At 42.7% G+C, this 20,689-nt stretch overlaps 1 protein-coding gene and 1 long non-coding RNA gene across 3 annotated transcripts in view; one reads left to right on the top strand and one right to left on the bottom strand.

Moving 5' to 3' along the window:
- Window positions 1–1,149: 1,149 nt before the first annotated feature.
- Window positions 1,150–18,931, bottom strand: LOC128448489 (uncharacterized). Its single transcript, XR_008339751.1, has 4 exons — window positions 18,533–18,931; window positions 17,923–18,056; window positions 6,650–6,863; window positions 1,150–1,948 (listed from the first exon to the last, which is right to left on the bottom strand). It is a non-coding gene; the product is annotated as an uncharacterized LOC128448489 (long non-coding RNA).
- Window positions 18,669–20,689, top strand: part of lnx1 (ligand of numb-protein X 1) — a 34,883-nt gene continuing 32,862 nt past the window's right edge. For both annotated transcript variants that reach the window (XM_053431172.1, XM_053431171.1), the window contains exon 1: window positions 18,669–18,960. The gene's annotated coding sequence lies outside the window, so the exon portion shown is untranslated. The remainder of the gene's footprint in view (window positions 18,961–20,689) is intronic.

Genomic DNA, 20,689 nt, shown 5'->3' with positions numbered 1-20,689 from the left:
CCTCCGCTGTGCTTTCTGCCAATTAGAGAAAAATTTAATTAGTGCTGCTAACACATTAAACTAATGAGGTAAGAGGGTTGAACACTGATGTTAATAAACTAATGCCAACTCTGCAGAAATGACTATCTTCACCATGCATAGTATGAATGTTTCATGCCCAAATGTTCAGAAAAAAGTGAAGGTTATTTTTCTGACAAATCTGCTCCCTCAAAACTAAATACGATGAAATGTAATCTTGTATAGTTATTCTTAAAGTTATAACATTCACTCTCAACAACTGGTTTTGTGAGTGTGACAGTTTTAGCCTCCAAAATTAAGTTATAGGTATTAACATAACATTGCCTAATCTTGAGGACATGCTATTCATACGATGAAGCTGTGTCTATGCTAATTGTTTAATTTGCCTTCTTTTTAGTTTTGTTAAAATAGTGGTTATTAATGATGTACAGTGTATTATTACCTAGAGTCAAGGGCGATCATTTTTAACCTTTTACTTTGTACATTTAAATGTGCCACCCTTCTCTAAATCTATGGCCCAGCCTGGCCTCCATCAACAAATGTTTTTAGACCCAATAGAAAGCTCCAATTCTGCAATTCATTTTTATTGTCTTTATCATTGAAGCTTAAACTAATTCTGGGTCAGAAGGTGATGGACTTTGAATTGGGGCCAAGTACATATTCACTCAGCAGCCCCCCCATCGAGGTTCAGTGCAATCCAAGACCAAGCTTTGAACACCCTATCTATATGTGTCCTTTAGTTCCTATTAATCTTTTAAATGTGAAATTTACCTGTGAAGAGGCATTTTCAAATTGTCGAGAACTAGTGTCAATTTCAACTTGATTGCTGATTCTATGGTTATAGAATTGTCAGATGGTAGAATAGTGAGATTATAGTTATATATTTTTGTTTTATATGTGCTCATGTATATGTAGACCAGAAATAAGTCCAACATCTAAAATTCTCAACCAGCTCATTATTATTTATCCATTCATGCATCGGCAGGAGGTACTATTTGAGCATGCATATATATTCATCTGTTAATATATCATAAGGTGTCACCGTGAGGTCCAACTCGTACCAAAGTTAAAACTTGTTTGAACTCTGATTCATGAATTACTCACACTTTCCCACAAACACAATGTTAGAAGTCTCTACTTTTATTGAATTGCAAGCATTTCTAAAGCAGAAATAAAAGTAACCACAGCAGGGTCACCATTTCCAGAACTGCTAATGGAGCAATTTTACCTCACTTCCATGAACAACACAAAGTGGTCAATCAGTGAGTTCACACAGCTGAAAACCACAAGGCACAGACTCCAAAGCCTGACTCAGTCATAAAACCTGGGTTCAAGAAAGTTTCAACTAGAGCAAAAGAGTTTGCTACATAGGAAGGGAAAGTGGAGCATTCCAAATAAACCAGACGGTTTGGCAAAGGAAAGGCCATAAAAGACGTTCAGAGTTCACACAGGAAAAAACACACTATTATTTAAATTGCACCTTTTCATGGGTATTTGTATTTTACATATACCTGCCTTTTTCCACATTAAAATCTATACATTATTTCACACAAAAAAAATCACTAAAATGTCACAGAGATTCCTGGATCCTCTTGATGGAATCCACTCCTTAGGTTATGAGATTCTTCCTTGGCCCATACCCCTACCTCCCACCAAGTTTCAAGAAAATCGGTTCAGTAGTTTTTGTGTGATCCAGCTTACAGTCAGACAAACAGCAATGAAAACATCAATGAAGGTAACAAGCAGAGGTCAATTCAGCAAAATCCTCTGTGATGTATTTATCTGTGATGATTGACAGGAACCTCCTCTCTGTGAGTCCATGGTCTGTTTAGTTGCAAAGCCCGGCACAGTGCCATGGTACTGACGGATCACCAGGAGTGTTATATGACAGGTCCAGGAATTCTGACAACAGCAAATGTTCCTTTAGCAGCTGAAATACAAAAACAGCTCAGCATGAGAATCTGCTCACAGAGACGTCAATGAAAGCATATAATGCATTAAGAAAAGAACTGATGAAAAATAATTGCAATTTCAACATTAAATAGCTATTCAATATGAATTTGTTTTCATTATGTAGCTTTCAAACAGGATTTAATTTGATAAACAATTTTTACTTATAATTAAAGAAAGTGTCCATTATGCATGAATACATATGTGGAGTAATCCCATAAGATAATGTCTCTGTGAATAATTTCTCTTTGATGAAAACAGAGACCGAGACAATGTGTTTCCCTGTTTCCCTGCTAGTCAAAGGTTAACACGTCACTAAGGACCCACATTCATAGAATGTGTCTGCTTCTGCAACTTTGTAACTTTGACACGGTAACATTTGGCATCAGTTGAACCAGCAGCAGTGCCTGGAGCAACACGATATGTGCTGGACAATCATGGAGCCTGCAAATGCCTCAACGTACAATCGAGGTAACTAATGTCTTTGCATTGAAGTATACTTCATATACTAAAAGATAGAAGTCGTTACTATTGGAGACGTTGTGTACGTTGTGTACAAGAAGAGCAATCTAACATGCTTTTAATATTATTCTCAATTCCAGCTACCGTCAGACGCATCCTCACTGGTAGTAAAGTGAATCTCTCTGGTAGGTTCACAAGGAAACACGACCAAGTACTGAAATGCCTGACAGCAACAACTGAAACTCAGAGAACTGCTGCCAATGCCTTGTCCTCCAAAACATTGAGCACAGTTCCAAGGACCCAACTATTCCTCTGACTGGGAGGGTTCAGTTGGTGCAAGCCACAGACTGGGAAAGGCTGGTGGATGTAGGCCAGCACCTTATATTCCCATCACACATTGTTACCACCACCTTAAAACCAGATCTGACCCAGCACCCTGTGTGTTGTCTACTTCGTAGATTTGACAGTACCCTGGGAGGATGCTGCTGATGAAGTGAATGAGAGGAAGAGGCTGTGGTATATGCAGATATGAGGCAGAACAAAGTGGTTGGAAGGCAATGGTTCGTCCATGGACCATTATAGAAACAGTACGCTGCAGCCAATGGCTCTGCATCAGGAGGAAAGATCCCAACTGGGCTCCAAGATGTTAAGGACAAACACCCAGGTCTGATCAGCCTGTGGTTGGCCTAACTAACAAGAGGGTGTCTTGTGATGAAAAAGGTGAAACACCAAATTACATGTGTACCAAAGTGTACAAAGCATCTGCTGGTGGTCGATAACATCCACTAACATATTCTGACAGTTGGCATCTTCACTTATGCTGACCTTCAAATGTACATGGGATATTCACCATCTTGTCTATGTGCTAGAAAAGGCATTTATTCAATTTTATCTTATTTGGCCCTCTTTGAATTCCCCCTTTATAGTTTTCAGTCACTGTCCGAGCCACATTTACATCATGATTATGTTGCACACATAGAGGAATCAACCTGACATTGCAATCCTTGCAGTTCCATAAGATGAATGCTCTATTGTGCACCTCTCTGGCTCCTCCCCTCATCTCTGTCCCACTGGCTGTGACTCAATCACCGTCACCACTGACCTTTGCGGACACAGTTCCTTCGGAGGGCTTCGTGGTGGCCTCTTCAGTTGCGTGTGCCCACACTCAAACACCGAGAAGCATGAACCATTTCCTGAAATTCATTTCATTTGGATAGGGACTATTAAGATAATGATGATAAACACTGCTAATCCCCTGTGTGCTGTGTTCTGGGTATTAGAATTGCGGAGTTGATCCATTGATCATTTCTCGGGGGATTTGGAGCGTGTGTGCGACAAAACACCGAATTTATTTTTGGGATCCACAGGGCATCGTATATTAATTGTCTGTTGTGTAAGTTAATTTTTGTAATTGCTACAAGTTTAATTATTCCTGACCTTAATCCTTTGCGTCGTACAAGTCTTCTATTGCATTATTATTTCTTGGGTCTTGAGGGTTGAATCCTGAGGGTGGGGGGGAGATGTAATCACTCGCCTCTTACTCACAGACATTATGGGAATGGGGGATTTGTTTATTTGTTTGTCTGTAACTCTGTCGATCGCAGTGACTCATCAGCTTGTCATCCTGCGACATGTGACAAGATTGTTGTTTCCTCCCCTGATAGTCCCGCGTTAGATGTTCGCACGTGTATCTCCGGCATCTGTATAATTAGACCTCTCTGGATTTTAGCTGCGTGCTTAATTGTCACCGAGCTGAGGGAGCAGGCTAAACTGTTTGCCTGCATTCGGTCCCAGTTCATTTAGTTGCCGCCCGCGGGACTGAGACTCTTTATTATGAATGAGGCGCCTCATTGATGTGCCTCAAAGTCAGAGGCTCATTAGAGCTAAATACTGTGTTGTGGCTGTGGCTGCATCTTGATGACTCCGGCAGCAGCGCACAACAACTCCCTCCTAACTCCACAAGTCTGGAGCGACAACACTGCCTGACAGACACGGGCACTTTTCAGAGGCATAACATTTTCAGAGAGATTTATCAAGCTATCTGCATATCTCCTGCAGTTGTTGTGAAAAATTCTCTAGCCGGCTCATTGGACGTGTGCTATATGTGCCTAAGTTTGAGATACTAAATGTGTAGAGCCAGCAGCAGACACACAGCATGCTGTCTACAAGCCAACCCCAGCTCTATCCATTAAGTGCCTGATGCAGCTGTTAATGTTGCCGTGTTCAGATCCCACTTATAAGGTGTCCTTTAGTGCGCAGCCTTTGCTAGTTTGTACAGATTGTACAGATGTCTCAGATGTACTGCACGGTTCACCCCATGGAAGCAGTAAATGAATGTGTAACAATGTGCATGATATCCTCCTATTTGTGTCGACATTTTATTTATGTATCTTCAAGGAGTAGTTTGAGATTGGGGGCAATTTTGGGGACAATACTCATGACTGTCCATCAAATAAAAGGCCGCAGTAGAGTGTGAAGAAAGGAAACAGAAGGAAACTAATAAATATGCCCATCAGCACCTCCAATTAAGATGTTATATCCTTTTTGTGTCCCTTGAAGAGCTCCACTCCCTTTTTTTGTGTATTTGTTTGTTTTAAATTAACAAGTCACTTACCAGGAAAACTAACAAAAATATGATAATATTGAGGCTTTATATATAATTTTTTTTAAAGAACAGAATGTGCTTGGACAAAGCACAATTTCCACAATGTATTCAATGATGTGTCAACACTATAGAGGTAACAGTAAACAAGAAATGACTTGAATGTGCACCTCACTGAATCCGGAATTGTGTATGATTGCATAATTGGCTCCTCTGTAAATTTAGGCTCCTCTATAGTCACTGGTTTAGAAAAATCCTGGATCCACCACAGAGTGTAAACAGCATATCCCTCCGTTTCAGACCGGGTGTTGGACCATGTCCTTGGCCTGAGCAGTTGCCCAGTAACCCATGGAGACTCAAAGCCCAAGGTCATGCTCACAACCATAACGCTGGAAGGTCATGTCTGCATTAGCCTTTAGCTAGTCCTTATCCTGTGTCCAGTTGTTGTGCTACATTAAACTAACTGCCAGCTTTGAACTAAATACATTAATATGCGTAGCTCCTTTGCACTAAATGTAAATACATGTAAACCCCAATGCAGTGTATTAGCTAACCAGCCCCAGCGACACCCAGGCTGCATCATTTGACTCACATAAACTCCAATCCATTTTTACTGCACGCATAAAGCACGGTGCAGCAGAGACCTCGCTGAAGCTTTACTTACAGCTGAGCAATCCAGATCAATATGAAGAGAGGAGACTGCACACGACTTAACTAACCACACACTGTATTACAACTGTGTTCCCTTTCCACCTCAGCCCCAGTACAGTTTGACTGGAATAACATTGTCGAAAAAAACACTTCATTTTGAGAATGCGTGAAACTACACGAGCTCAAAACTGGAGCCGCTTGTCGCTTTCATTTGAATAATTTTACATAATGTGCATAATGAGTAAACACAGATGCCTTTCTCTTCTAATAAAAATGACAAAAGAGAATTCAATTAATTCCATCTGTTCCTAATTTCTTACGCCAACGGTTCACCGCTCTCCTTTTTAATGGTCCGAGGCCACTTCACTGGTGCTTCTTGTGTTGTTGTACGAGCAACCAGTAAATGCTATCCTTCATTTTCTGGTTTGTGAGTGTATCATACATGGTGGTTGCTAGATGATGTTTGTTTTCATGTGTGTGCGAACGTGTGAAAGAGAGAGGGAGGAGGAGCGTGGCAATAAAAAGGGAGCACATGCACACGGCTCCCTTGGGGGTTGTCAACATGTTTATATGTGGGCTGTGTCACCGTTTCTTCTTTCTCCTTCAATTGATTTATCGATCCTTTCTTAATTATGTAACAATTTCAGTTTAAAAATAGGCCTCTGCCACAGTCAATACGCTTCATAATTAGCATCTAGTACAGTCCACCCAGCTCAGGCCATCTATACCACAGGATTAGGGAGCAAATAAATGGGATTACCACCAGTGCAGGGACCCTTTGTTATTCGCTCTTTCACCCACTCTGAGATTAATAGACCACTTTATATTCCAATTCAGTGTGGGGTTGCTTTAAACACACGAAATAGATGAAAATATAATTCCCTTCCCCTCTTCATCCTTCTCATGCAACTTGTGTGTCCTCTCTCCATTCTGTGGTTTGGCTGAATGGTTTTGTTCTGTACCAACCTTGTCCTGTCACTGTGCGGCACGGCACTGCCGGCAGATGGGGCGGAGCACCAGCCGTGCCAGACGGACCTGAGATGTCTGATTACACTTCTACTTGTCAGGGAGATGCTGGCGAGAGAGGGACAGTCTGAGGAAAGAGCATCAGTTCCCCGAATCATGCGGGACGTCGTACTTTGTGAAGCTTACAGTAGTTGGCACTTCAATTTTAATCCTCCTGCAAAAATACACAGAAAAGAGATTATGTTAATGCAGCCTGTAACCTTTGCTAAATACAGAAATGTGCTCGTTTGGGTTGGTGGGTGAACCGCCAACCGTCTGTGCTTTAATGCTTGGTAAATGTGAGTGTGTGTGCTCATGATAGGTCAGTTTCTATTTACGTCCGAGCCCACTCCCACCATCAGCCCCCCCTTTGTGCCTTCGCCTCCATCCTTTCCGTGATGCTAACCTCCTCGTCGGCTCGACGTCACAGCACAGCCGTAGGGGAGGTCGGGGGATGGAGGGAGGGAGGGAAAGGGGACCAGGAGGAATGGATGAGCAGTGGAGGGATGAGAGGAGAGGATGGTGGAGAGAGCACGGGAGAGGGAGGAGGCAGAAAGAGGGAGGAAGGGACAGAGAGAGGGGCACGGCTCCAAGTGTGACCTAAGAGTCACTCCTGGCCTTCTCCTGCTGGTCGACTCTCGTTTTACAATCACCTCGCCATCTCTTTTCTCCTTCTGCTGTTCCGTCAACCAGTCGTTTGACTTAAAAGCTTTCAGTCTCCCTCTGCTCTCCCTTGTCCCTCCGCAGGTCTTTATTAGCCGCGTCGTGCTTCTCTCTGCTTCTCTCTGCTTCTCTCTGCTTTATGATGTGAAAGCTCTCTTTTAATTTTACACAGCTTCTCTGTTCTTCAGTCTCTCCGACGTTGTAGTGATTTAAGGTTCAAAATACTGTAATTCATTCGACTCTGACTATTCCCTCTAAGCTTTTTCTCAGAAGCTAAGCTTGCCCTGCCTGAACATCTGTGTCCCCCTTAGGTTAAGACAGCCACTTACACAAAGTGTGTCTTGCAGATGCTGGTAACACTGCACACATTGTATTGAAAGGGAAGACAAAGACACTAAAGAGAAAGTTGTAAAGGTTTTTCAGATGAAAGTCATTTGCAGCCTCCAAGCCTACATTGAGGATATGTTAGACAGTTGAGAAACTAATGGCTGTCTAAGATTTAGATGACTCTTGCCACTCGTATGATTGTGACATAAAAGAAAATGCTTCAAACCGACCATATGCAGCCGGCACACAGGGGCACTGCATCAGGCTGGGAAAAGCAAGCAATTACCTGGGGCAGTGAACTGAGGGACCCCAGGCAGACTTTTGTGAGAACCCCATTAATGTCTATGATTGGCTGTGTGCAGGAGACTCCAACGACACCAAGGCAGGAACCCCCTAACAAGACCCAATACCACTAGCTTTCTGAAGACTATGTCTAAATGTGTGTCTATGATGTACCTGGGATGGTGGTGGAGGACCGCAATTAAACTTTATTATTTTATTTATATGTATGTGCACAATATTCACTTTGTTTGCAACTGTGATACTTAAAGAATCGGTTTGGAACCTGGTTCTATGTGTTTCTTTTTTGAGAGAGGGTCTGGGTCACTTTAGTTGAATGTAGGGCCTCCCTGCATGGTCCCTTTTTGCCTGAGGACCCCAAAGGCCCTTGAAATCCTCGTGCCTGCACAGCACTTAACATTTGATAGACAGTGACTAAGTAGCTGATGAACCAAGTGGTGCTAAGAGCCAAATACTAAAACCAATCATACAATGTGTTGTCCTCATGTGAGCATTAAGTGTTCACTAGAAAACCAGGAAATGTGCTTTGAATGAGTTTTGGGTCTTGTTTAAAAATGTTTTCAGTTTTTCCATCCATCCATCCATATAACAATATATAATATAAATTTTAAAATACCAATATAAATATAGATGTTTTATCCGTTTACTAATAAATGTTTACTAATGTTATGTCAATTTTCTGACTTAATAGAAAGTCTGTGTTTTTTATGTGTATGTTTTCCGGATAGTTTGAAGTTTCATGTTAACTGGAAACGTAGCCACCGTGACCTTTGTATGGTGTGTTTGATCCGGTCTGGTTGAGGTCCATGGGAAAGAGAATAAAACATATTACATGTTGTCGTCCAGTAGGTTGTGAATCTCAATCAAAATCTTTATCACCTTTACCTTCTTCCCCACAAGCTCACCAATACAATAAACGTAACACTAGCTAAACCTTCTGTTACTCGTTTCCTTCAGTAATGTTAAAAAGGAATTCTAATGTCACCACATATGTTATTGCAGCGTACATTTAAGTACATTAAAATCAGTAGTAAAACAGGAACACATGCCACAGTGTGCGGCCTCACACACAGTTGATATCATTATGTCTGTATTATATCTTTGATATGGCTGTTGTGGGGGTCAGAGTGAGGCTGTAAAGAGAACCCGGAGGCTGAATGAGAGCCATCAAGATGCTCCACATCAAACACTGTGATACCCGACCAGTGGCCGGCATTACAGAGCCGAGCAGCTGCTGTGACTGGAGCAGCACCGATAATGGGCAGAGGAGCACATCACACTCCGCTGTAGCAACACAGAGAGACAAGCAGTGTACACTGAAAATCGATACAACACAGAAATACTCCAGCAGTTGTAATGTGCACAGGTCAGATAACAAAAGAGCAGGAGACCAGCCTGCAAAAGGTGTCAACGTGTCAACAGCAAGCATGTAAAAATTAATGAAATGAAACAACTGTCTCCATGGCAACAGACAGACAGAAATAATGACCGTCACAACTTGATGTCAGAACAAACAGACTAGAACAATGACACTGGTCTACCAACTACGATTATCAATTCATGGGTCTGGGTGCAGCAAGTCCCCGGCAACGTGTCATGTCTCTCTTAACAAATAAACATGTTGTGTTGCACTATGTTAATATGTTTTTTTAGTGGGCCTCTTTGAAAGTGAATGCCTGCAAAGATCTGAAGCTTTCTGGACGTGCAGCTAAGCGCTCGCAGTAGGGCAGCGAGAGGAGGAGAGATGTTTGAATATTTAAAAAGCTTAATTCATTCAGCGCTCGGCAGCTCTTCCCCGAATGACGTTGGCTTTCAGGAACAGTAACAGAAACAGCCTCGGATCTCCTCTAATACGCTTCTGCTTTTGTGCGTTTCTGAATTCTTTTTTAAATCGTAGCTGGCCGTGTGTGTTGATTTCATGCATGAGGATGCAAAGTTGCACAGCAGTGGAGCAGAGTGACTGTCTAATAAAAGGACGAGAGGATTACAGCAGTGATGAATGACTCCGTCTGTCCACCTTCTTGTAAGTCCTGGTCATCTGGACGGTTGCATCATAAGCCCAATTTAATCACTCAAAAATACTATCAAATGAACAGCCTGCTTTTTATTTTGTGCTGCGACCTAACTTGACTTTTGCATAACCATTAACAACATTATGAGAGATGGGCAGGATGGGAATGAGAGGGGAGGGGCTGTCATTTCATAGGTGAGGCTTTTCCTGAGAGAAGAATTGTTAGGACGACCACACTTACGGCTGGACCGTACAGCAAAAGAAGACCAAGGCAGGATAGTTTGCGTGTCACAGATGGGTTTATTGTGGTCTCTCAGGCAACATGGCACACGTCCTCCAACTCATACAGCACCCACACGGAAAACAACTCTCCCACTGATAACAAAATGGCCCCTTATATAGGGTGCCTAGTTAAGGAGGGAGAAACCATTCCCCATGCTGACATGCTCTCCTTTTGACAACACTTTTATTTTATCATTATACCCACCATTCTCCTATATACACAACCCCACACACATTAATTTACAAACACCCCCTCATCCCCAATTCCAGCACATTACAATAATCACATACACTAATCTTCCCACACCCACACTAATCACCACTTGGATGCCCCCGGAACTATAAATATGGTGCTTGTTTCCTGGGGAGGCCTTTTGCCCGAACACCCTGGAGACAAAAGAGACTGGTGAGTACCATTACACACACAAACACACACTTTACCCTTCCCAATATACTAACACACACTATTGCACAACATATGATATTAGTCACATCTCATCTTAGCGTTCAGTTACCACAAATGCACATTAACTCTCATGTCCCTCTTTTGCAGGTGGAACCATGTGGCCATCACAGAACCTACCAGCACAGATTTAAAAAGGACAATACATGTATCACCCATCAATAAAGATGAACTGTCTTTAAGTGTGCATATATGCCATGTGCAAACTCTGCAAATCCAATAAAGTGCAACTGCTTACAAACGCCTGTGCAATTATTAAAGTGCATGTACCTGGTAAAAGTGCATGGTGCAATATTCCCCCAACCCCATCTCAAGCTCCAGGGAACGAAGTCCTCTTCGTTACAAGAATACATTGAGGTGATACAGTGAGTCTGTCTCCACAGAGACCGAGGTGAATGTCACAGTGTGTTAGGACGTGGACGCGCTCTGTTTGCCGTCTATTCTCAGTGGGATGAGTGTTTTTCCAGTGCTTAAGTGACAAGAGGGTCCTGCTGGGATACGGAGGGCTCGCCAGGGACAGGGATATGCAGGATCGAACAAAAGAGGAGACTGATCTTTGCAGATTCCCCTGCTGGTTTATTCACCCATACATCATTATTTCCACCAGGGGAAGTCATGTTTTCCCCCTTGTCCATTTGTTCGTTGGTTGATTTGCTTGCTTGTTTGTATTTTTTTAGCAGGATCACGCAAACACTACTCAATGGATTTCCGTGAATCATATTTTGGCAAGGATCTGCACAATCCATGAATCACTTAACCCTAACCCTAACCCTTTTTTTAGGACATTTTAACCAATTTCCCAGTGAAGAATTCATGAATCTTGATGAAAACATGGCATTTTAAGGAAGAGTGCGTGCAATTTGTAGCAGATCCAAATAAAAAGGGGGTAGCATTTTTTCAGCTGGCTTCAAACCATAAACTACCACCAAAGTGTATTTGTGATAGTTCGGATTCAGTAAAGAATCAACAGTTCATTTGTATCTTTAATACTTTTATAACTAAGTCCAAACGAACATGACAGATTTGGTGCTGAATTTAAGGGAACTGTTGGGCCTCGCTGGAGACCATTCTACTTCAGCCATTTGTGTCTTGTTGCTTCTACATATAATCCAAACCATTTGTGTTCTATTCTGTTATTTTTAGCACCACATTTAAATCTTCCCTCTGCTGCTACAGTACTCTCAGCCAATCAGGCTAATCTGCTGCCAACCTAGGGAAACTTCTGAGTGACATACGGGGCTGGCAAGGGCGCCGGTGGCCTCTCACACCGGAGCAGGATAATGAGACTATCCCGCTGTCAAGCATCTGTGGCCTCGGTCTAGTTTTCCTTCAATAAACTCAGTACACACACACAGACACACACACACAAACACACACATACACAGACACACACATCGAGACTTTTATATGGAGTCACAAACAAAATTTCATTCACTTAGAGACAGACATTTTTTAATGAGCCAGGATATAAACATCCAAACATTCTGTATTAGATTGATGGCTAATGTGTGTGTGTGTGTGTGTGTGTGTGTGTGTGTGTGTGTGTGTGTGTGTGTGTGTGTGTGTGTGTGTGTGTGTGTGTGTGTGTGTGTGTGTGTCTCAATGCTGAGGTGTAGTTTTGGCAGCAGAGAGATTAGGTTCCATTCATCTTCATTTGCTGACTGGCGTTAGCTGTGTTACCTGCCGGAACAGAAACGCTCTGTTTCCCCCTGAGACTCGGACCAGCGATTCAACATCCAGACACACCACCCGCTTCATCTCTCCCCGTCTGTCTCTCTCCTCCTCGTTCTCTTTCATGTGTCTCCTGGTGCCGTCTGATTCTGTATTCTGCTCAGCGTACGTCCCTCTCGTCCCACTTGTACAAATGTCTCCCTCTTTTGTTACAATCTGGCTCGGTGTCGCTGTGACATTTGACAAATAGCTAAACAAATAACCCTATCCGTCCCTTGCACTTTGAATGATGACATTCACGCCAGTGATTACTGCTTATGGAGCAGCTGTCAGACCGACACCCGAGTGCGTGTTCTGCACCCACACACTTACATGGCACTTTCCCCTGTATCAAATGTGGAGCCCCTTTTGACACCAGACTAATGGCTTATTGAACACTTCATTATTTCCACATATTATTTTGTCAGAGCTGAGAAAATTAAAATCGACTGCCCTACTTTATCACCGTGCTTTTTTGTTCGAATGAGACCGGCAGTAACACTTTCATAAAAATACCCCAGAACCCCTGCTTTCTGTTGTCTTCTGGTGTCAGTGTGTGGCTCCAGATAGAGGTGTGATAGAGGAGGATGGGGTATGGTTGGGTGGCAGTGGGCCAGGCGTGTAAAGGCAGAGTCTAATGGACGATCTCTTGTGCTGTTTTTCTGTGTATTTAAGTGAAAGTGTAACGCATTTATTCTTATTTGCGGCTCGGTGAATGATGGGACGCCACATTCTGTTACTGCTGTGAGTGGAATGGTAAGAATATATGAGACAGGGGCCCTTTATATTTCAGATGCCACCTTATATTAGGTACCTGAAGATTAAGGTAAGGAGTGGAATGCGTTTGACTCAGTAAAATAAATACGTTTGAAAAAGAACACAGCAGAGACAGTTTTTTCTGAGGTTGAGTGAAATGAGAGGCGGCACAACAGACAGAACTAAAAGTGGGTTCAGAAAGTGGTCTGAGGGCAAACTACCAGATAGATGCCAAAGTGGGAAGGAGAGGAGAGAGGAGTGTTTCATTTTTCAGCCATGTATGAATGTGCGTCATTCGCCCGCAGCCCAGAATGTTTTTCATTCAGGTTGTTGAATAATTACACAGAATATGACACAGGGGCCAAGTCTAAAACCATTACTTGTGCTTTCCCACTGTACCGAACCAGCTGAGATAAACCTCTCCAGCAAAGTAAATCCCCAAATAGCCTCATGTTGTCACACAGATACAACAGTTCTCCACTACGACATAATGATTAATAATGAATCATGTTTGGCCTGTATAGTTATGTCACTGTGAGTCTGGTCTAACATGAGAAATTAAAGGGAGATTCTAGTCAACCTGCGAGTAGATGTATTATTTTGCTCATGTGGATATTTGTGATGAAACATTTCACCACACAATAAAGATTTGTGAAACTCTGACTCTCGAAAAATGATATTGATCGGGTCAAGCAACTTGGCCCTGCAGGAGCTTTACAAAAAACGGAAACTTAGGAGAAATCATCCTGTAACGCTTGTCCTGACCTTTGCATTAACCCAAAACAAAAAAAAAGGACATAAAAAGATTCTGTCCCAGCAAACTGCAGTAGCTGTAAAGCAACAGGCCTCAACTAGAGTCTCTGTCTTTCATATTGTGTCAGCGAATACAGTTAGAAGACTTATTTTTATAACCCACTAAAAACTGTTTCTGGTGACGCAAGTTCAACCCCTGTTCTTCTTCTATGGGAATTCAGCAGTGATTCAAACAGAGGGAGGGTCTTGCACGTTGACAATGTAAGTAAATGGATTGTATTTAAATAAAATGTTTCCAGTCTTTTCGACCAATGAAGGCTCTTTACATGATGAGTCACATTCACCCGTTCACACACGTGTTCATAAATTGCTTCCACACGCAATGCTTTCTTGTCAAACACCATTCCTATGCTTTTGTCACAGCCGTCAGGGGTCATTTTGGGGTTCAGTATCTTGCCCAAGGACACTTCGGAATGGAGCCTGGGATGGATCCACCAATCCCCTGGGTAGTGGATGATCCTCTGTACCTCCTGAGTCACAGCCGTCTATAGGTAGCCCACATGACAAGTCCCGATGCAGTATTTAACCCAAAAACTGAAAGCAAGTGGTGATGGGTCATTAAATGTCATCTCTTGGTGCCATGTCACCACTGTTTTGCACCTGATACGTTGAGGGAGGAAGAGCCGGCTGCTTATATCCTGAGTGTTGCTTATAAGCTGCTCGCTAACCTGGGAGTGGGGAGGTGTTCACGGCTCTGTGAAGTTGAACTAACGAGCACCTTCTCATCCTTGCTAACATGCTCATTAACATGGTTGGTTTAACATGTAATTAGCAGTAAACACAAAGTAGACAAGTGTGATGAGAATATCCCACATCAGAGTATTGAACAGATTTGGACTGGTCTTGTGCTGACTACGTGTTATTATCAACATTCACTCTTAACTACAAATCCCACAAAGGAAATTGCGGGGGATAAGAGTGAGGATTCATTTTCTGGGCATAATGGATACATCTGTGCAAATTTTCACAAAATCCGTTCAAATCCAGTATTTGTTGAGATGTTTGGACCAGTTGACTGGCTGGTGTTGCCAGTCCAATGCTACTTTCATGGCTAAGGCTGCAAATTGTAGATAATGTAACTGTATGTGTACTGAAAGTTGCAGCATTTGTTTTATTTGCTTTGGCAAAGCAAAACTGAAAGGGACCCAAAGTCTCTCTTTTTTTAGAGGGTTTCTGTTTAAGTAAATATAGTTTATTTTTGAAAACACCAAGATTAATATTTGTGCCAAAGTTTTTATTCTTCAGATTTCTACTGAAGAAGTGATGAGGGAATTATCATCTTATCAAGATACAGACAGAGATGGAAAAGAAAGGTAATGGATTTTTGATGGTCTACTGCTCCACATTATTATGCATGAAACTGCCTATCACAATTATATACTCATTAATCAAAAGTGTCAGAACACAGCTTTGTTCCAACCCACTTTAACCTCTGGTGATAAAGGTGTTATGTTGCATTCGTGCAACTCTTGCAGCCATTTCTTGGTAATGCTCCATTCAGAATGATTTCCAATAACAAAAACAAGAGAACAACAGGGCTAGGTCTCAAAATAGGATTTTCTTTTATGCAGTTGTTGACGGTGTGTTGACTTAAAATTATTAACCTTTCGGAAGCAGAAAGCTGAAAGTAGCTTTTCTGCTGTATCGACCCCAAATGCACTTTCTCGACAAGCACACACAAATGTCTCCCTTGACTCGACACCTGCCCCCTAAGCAGACACCGTGTTTTGAATGATCACATCAGAAGGAAAAGAAGAAGGCCATCTCCCTGGTTACAGTGGAGCCGCCGTGGCTGTGTCTATTTGACGACCTTCCTTCTGCTTCTGTTTTCCCTCTTTAATATTCATGCTATGAAGAGGATTAGCTTTGGAACCACGAAATAAAGACGGGGCATGGAAGGAAGAGGGACAACTGACCTTTCACTGGCACATTAGAAAGAATAGAAAAAAAGAAAGAGACGAAGGGTGTTTCAGAAAACACAGATGTAGTCCTTCCCTTTGTATCAGCACATTCTCATCTGCCATCTGAATTCAAATCATTGCTTGGGACTGAGGGGAAAGTGTGTCAGAGGAATGTAAAGCCAGCTAAGCCAAGACGAGATAGAGGGAAGAGTGTGTGCATGTGTGCGTGTGTCGTGTGTGTGTGTGTGTGTGAGAGAGAGGGAGAGAGAAAGAGAAAGTGTCCTAGAGAACCGAGGGGAGATTGGTTTCACCTGCACCACAGTGTTTAGATAAACTCCAGCAGCAGGGAGCAGAGGACTCAGCAGAAATGGAACAGGATGCAGGTTCGACTCAGCACTTCAAAGAAAACTCAAGAGTTCAAGAAACTCAACCTATTTAAACCACTGAAGAAATAGACACTGTTTCATTTAGCGAAAGAACTCGGCCCGTTTCATGGGCAGTTCTCACCAGTAAGCATATCCTGCCATGGTGTGCAGACGGGAAGAGAAGAGAAGAGAAGGGAAGAGAAGAGAAGAGAAGAGAAGAGAAGAGAAGAGAAGAGAAGAGATGAGAAGAGAAGTCATGTGAAAAGGATGTTGTATTGATACGACAGCAGTAAAGGTCACAGTGAACTACTCCACAGTCTCTTGTGAATCAACCATCACTCGTCTGGTGAAGGGGCTACACTCAGCCTGATTGTTCAGTGAGTGTGAAGTTACATGACAAAACCTTTAAATGTCCAACGCCAAAAATATATCTTCTATCAAATAGTTTGTATTTGTGTCGAAAGCACATTGGCTGCTAGAAGTGTAATCCACCGAAAAATAAAAGTGTTCTAAACGGAGCACCGCCTTATGGGTTTATCTGTTTTATTATGAACGTCAGAAACAGCTTTAAATAGCGCCTCAATCCGTCAAGTTACTTCACAGGTCCCCTCACCTTTTTAGAGTGCCTGTATTTTGATCATTTACACAACCATAACATTGCTGTAATTTTCAAATGATGATGCTCTCATGAGAATGATGAGGCAAAAAGACTGCCTACCACATTCATTCATGTGGCATTATGTCGACTTCATCAATTATAACCAGAACCTGTTCACTTATTAGCACAAGTTTTTGTTATACTTTGTGTTATACTCTGCCTTAATCGTGGCAATGAGATCAAGGGGCCCTAATTCAGTTATTTAGCTTTGAACAGGATGGCTTCTAGTAGTCTTAGTCATGTTCAATGTGTGCCTAGAAGTGTCCCAAGTATTGCACTTCCTTAACCACTAGTGTGGGACATTTCTAGGCATTTTGCTTTAATATAAAGTGCCTACAAGTGTCCCACGTATTGTACTTCCCTCACACCAAGAGTGGGACATTTCTAGGCATTTTGCTTTAATATAAAGTGCCTACAAGTGTCCCACGTATTGTACTTCCCTCACACCAAGAGTGGGACATTTCTAGGCATTTTGCCTCAATGATAAATGCCTAAAAGGGTCCGGCTCATTCTAATTGGTCGGGACATTTCTAGGCATTTTTGCTATAATGTTAAGAGCCTACAAGTGTCCCACATATTGTACATCCCTAACTACAAGTGTTGGACATTTCTAGGCCTTTTGCCTGAATGATAAGTGCCTACAAGTGTCCTGCTCATTCTGATTGGTCGGGACATTTCAAGGCATTTTTGAGACAGGGGTCATATAATGATCGGGGAGAGGGGGGGTGGGGGGGGGTAAAAAAAGGTACCTGCTACAGTTTATTCCCAGACTTCTGATACAGGATTGTTACCATCACTTGTTTCCCTAATTTCCCAACTAACCCATCTACGATCTGCCTACACTGTCGTCTGCCAAAACACGTCGATGATGATAACACCTGAAAGTTAAGAAGCAAGTGTATCATCCTGCATTATTAGAAATGTGGGCATGTGGCTGCAAGTTGTTTGAGCCTATTCTTCATTTATGTGGTGAGCAATGACTCACCTCTGCTTTCTGAGTGACTCATGTGAAGAGCCGTCATTTTGTGTCTGCAGTCGCGTTTGCCTGCAGCACCTGAGGCTCAGCGTCGGAGTTTAAGGAGCTGTGTGTGGCAGGAAAAGTCAAGAGGAAAACCACATCTGAAAAACAGGATAACAACTGTTTTTGTACAAAGCCAGAGTCACACGCACAGCTTTACAATGGCAGCTATTGTCAAAGAGAAGCTAAGCCATGCACAACAAAAAAGGGCCCTACACAAGCAACAGGTCTGTATTGTACACAGGTTTAAAATGCTTGCCGTACATAGTACTATTATCCGAGGCTGAGACATGTTGTCATTTACTCAGATTATGGGCTTCCTCTTCAAAGAGCAGAGCACAGTGCCCGTGTTTATACAAATCGTCTGCTGGAAATCTATCATGTAGGTATTTCAACTGTTTTGTGGTTGATTACATTTTTACTGTGTCACAGCAGCGGCCCTGTCAGAACTTGTGTCTCAAGAAGTTGGTGCCCTTTTGCGAGACATTTCAATATTTCAGAAGGAAAAAAGCCTTTGTCTGCTTGTGCTACTGGTGCACTTTTGAAAATAGAAATGTCTCAATTGCTCGTCATATACCTGTCACACTTTGTTTCCAGCTCTATGTCCACTCCTTTTAATAGGGAATTCCAGCTTCTTCTGAACTCCCGGAGCAGGTTTGGGCAGCTCTCTTGTTTACCTTTTCTGCGGCCCCCGCCCCTCTGCTCTGCCACTTCCTGATCACCTTGGCCTATTAGAGGTGAGCTGGCTCTGAACTCACACCGGAGCAGCCTTCCTCACTTTTGGTTTGAGAATTCCCCCGAGACCGGCAACCAGATACAGTTTCTCCACTTGAAGGCCAGCGGCCAATCGGCGGGCTCGGTGACTGGGACAAAGTCCTCTTTACTGAGTCATTTACCTCTCCGCTCCCTCCCCTCCACCTCGTCTCTGAATGGTTTAACGTTACACCCTCTGCCAGGTCTTACCTGTCCAGGTGAACTGCACTGCTGAAAGTGAACGTCGCACATGTAAGTACACTTTCCCACTCCAAGTTGGCTTTGTTATCTGAAATGGGATCTTTAATTGTCTTAAATTTGTAATAGTTGAGCCTCGACTTCATGTGAAGTCATAGAACTGGTTCTGCTGGTCTTTTTCATTTGCACAGACTCCCTGTATGAGCAGAGTTTCACTGTCACTTTACATGTGAGTGAGAGATGGATGACGACTACAATTACATTGTGTGTGTGGATTTTCTGTTACCTGTGCGTGTGTGTTGGTGTTCAGTACAATCTGTGCTGATCCAGTCAGCCATTCTAATATTAGAGACACTTCACAGAGCTTCACATCTGCCTGCAGCTGCTATCCCAGACTGGGGTTTCAGGTCTGGCTCAGACTCATTGTAGAGCTTGCTATGAACTACAGAGAGGGACTGCTATACAAAAATACACACACACACACACACACACACACACACACACACACACACACACACACACACACACACACACAAACACACACACAAGCTTTATGTGGAGGTTATTGAGAGGGTAGGAATTACGTTACCCTGTTTCTCTGCGTCACATATACTCACTGGAGATGGAACAAGGAGCGCTGGACTTCAAATGACTGTATGTTGTGTTAATATTACAGTTATGATAGTGTCCAGGTCTTAATGAGTGTGGCTTTAACATGAGATGACAACTTTCTCGACAGGGTGTGTATTGCATATCACTTATAGTTTAGGTCCTAATAAGGAATAGCACACGTCTTATTACTTAATTATAGTGAGTTATAATGAATTATATATTATATATACGATGTGTTATGTTTTGATACTTCGCTGTCAGCTCAAGGAGAGAAGAAACGAAAGAATTCCTTTCCTGAATTGTCTGCGTTTTACGGACATGTCTGAACACAACAGACTTTCCTGGATTCTCTGTGTGTTGGATTTGACGCATCCTGTTAATTCAGTTTGTGTTCAGGGTTTGTATTTAGCTGCACGGAGCAGCGGGGCTGTTCTGAAATCAGACTTTAGCTGGGAGTATTTTCAGCCTTCTTTTATTTATGTTCGGATGACGACCTCACAGTTGCTCGTGACGTTCATGAGCGACTTGCTTTGTGCTGTACTTGTGTAGGCGTGAGTGTTGGCCCTGTGTGTCAGTCTGTGAAGGAGTTTTGTTCTTGATGTGAATCACAGAGCAGTCCGTGGACTTATAATCGTTATAATCTTTTGAGGCCACACCTGCTAAAACCACAATGAGCAGGTCCACTCTGGGACTATGGAGACGTTTCTTGCAGCACATAAAAGAAAATCATCAATCATTAACAAAGCAGTTGAGCAAAAGAAGGCTGTGTTACATGTCAGCCGTCATGCGTTTCACACACAAACACACAAACTGTCTGATTGAGTGTGCCTTTTGCTCTGAGTGTGTGTGAGTGTGTGTTTGATTGATACGGATGTGATTTGATTTCTCCTGCGGAATGTAAGGCTACGTTCAGCACATAGCGACATGCTAGCCGAGAGCAGGAGTGCTGACGCAGACACAGTTAACTGTCACTGGGTTGTTTTTCACCCTCAGTCATTAAAAGGGGCTGAGTTGGCACAGCCTTGTATCATTATTAACTCAAGTCGTCGCAGTTCATAGGAGAGTAACCCCAGAGTGATTCCATGTTTGCATAACATCCGCTATGTGTGGGGAAGAGGGTCTAAACAAACAACTGGCATTTCTTCTAATAGGTGAAGAAGCATGGGGACCG

This window comes from Pleuronectes platessa, chromosome 9 (genome assembly GCF_947347685.1).
Source record: "Pleuronectes platessa chromosome 9, fPlePla1.1, whole genome shotgun sequence".
In the NCBI taxonomy this organism is placed as follows: Eukaryota; Metazoa; Chordata; class Actinopteri; order Pleuronectiformes; family Pleuronectidae; genus Pleuronectes; species Pleuronectes platessa.
The sequence above is the reverse complement of the archived record's forward strand: the minus strand, read 5'-3'. Positions and strand labels throughout refer to the sequence as shown.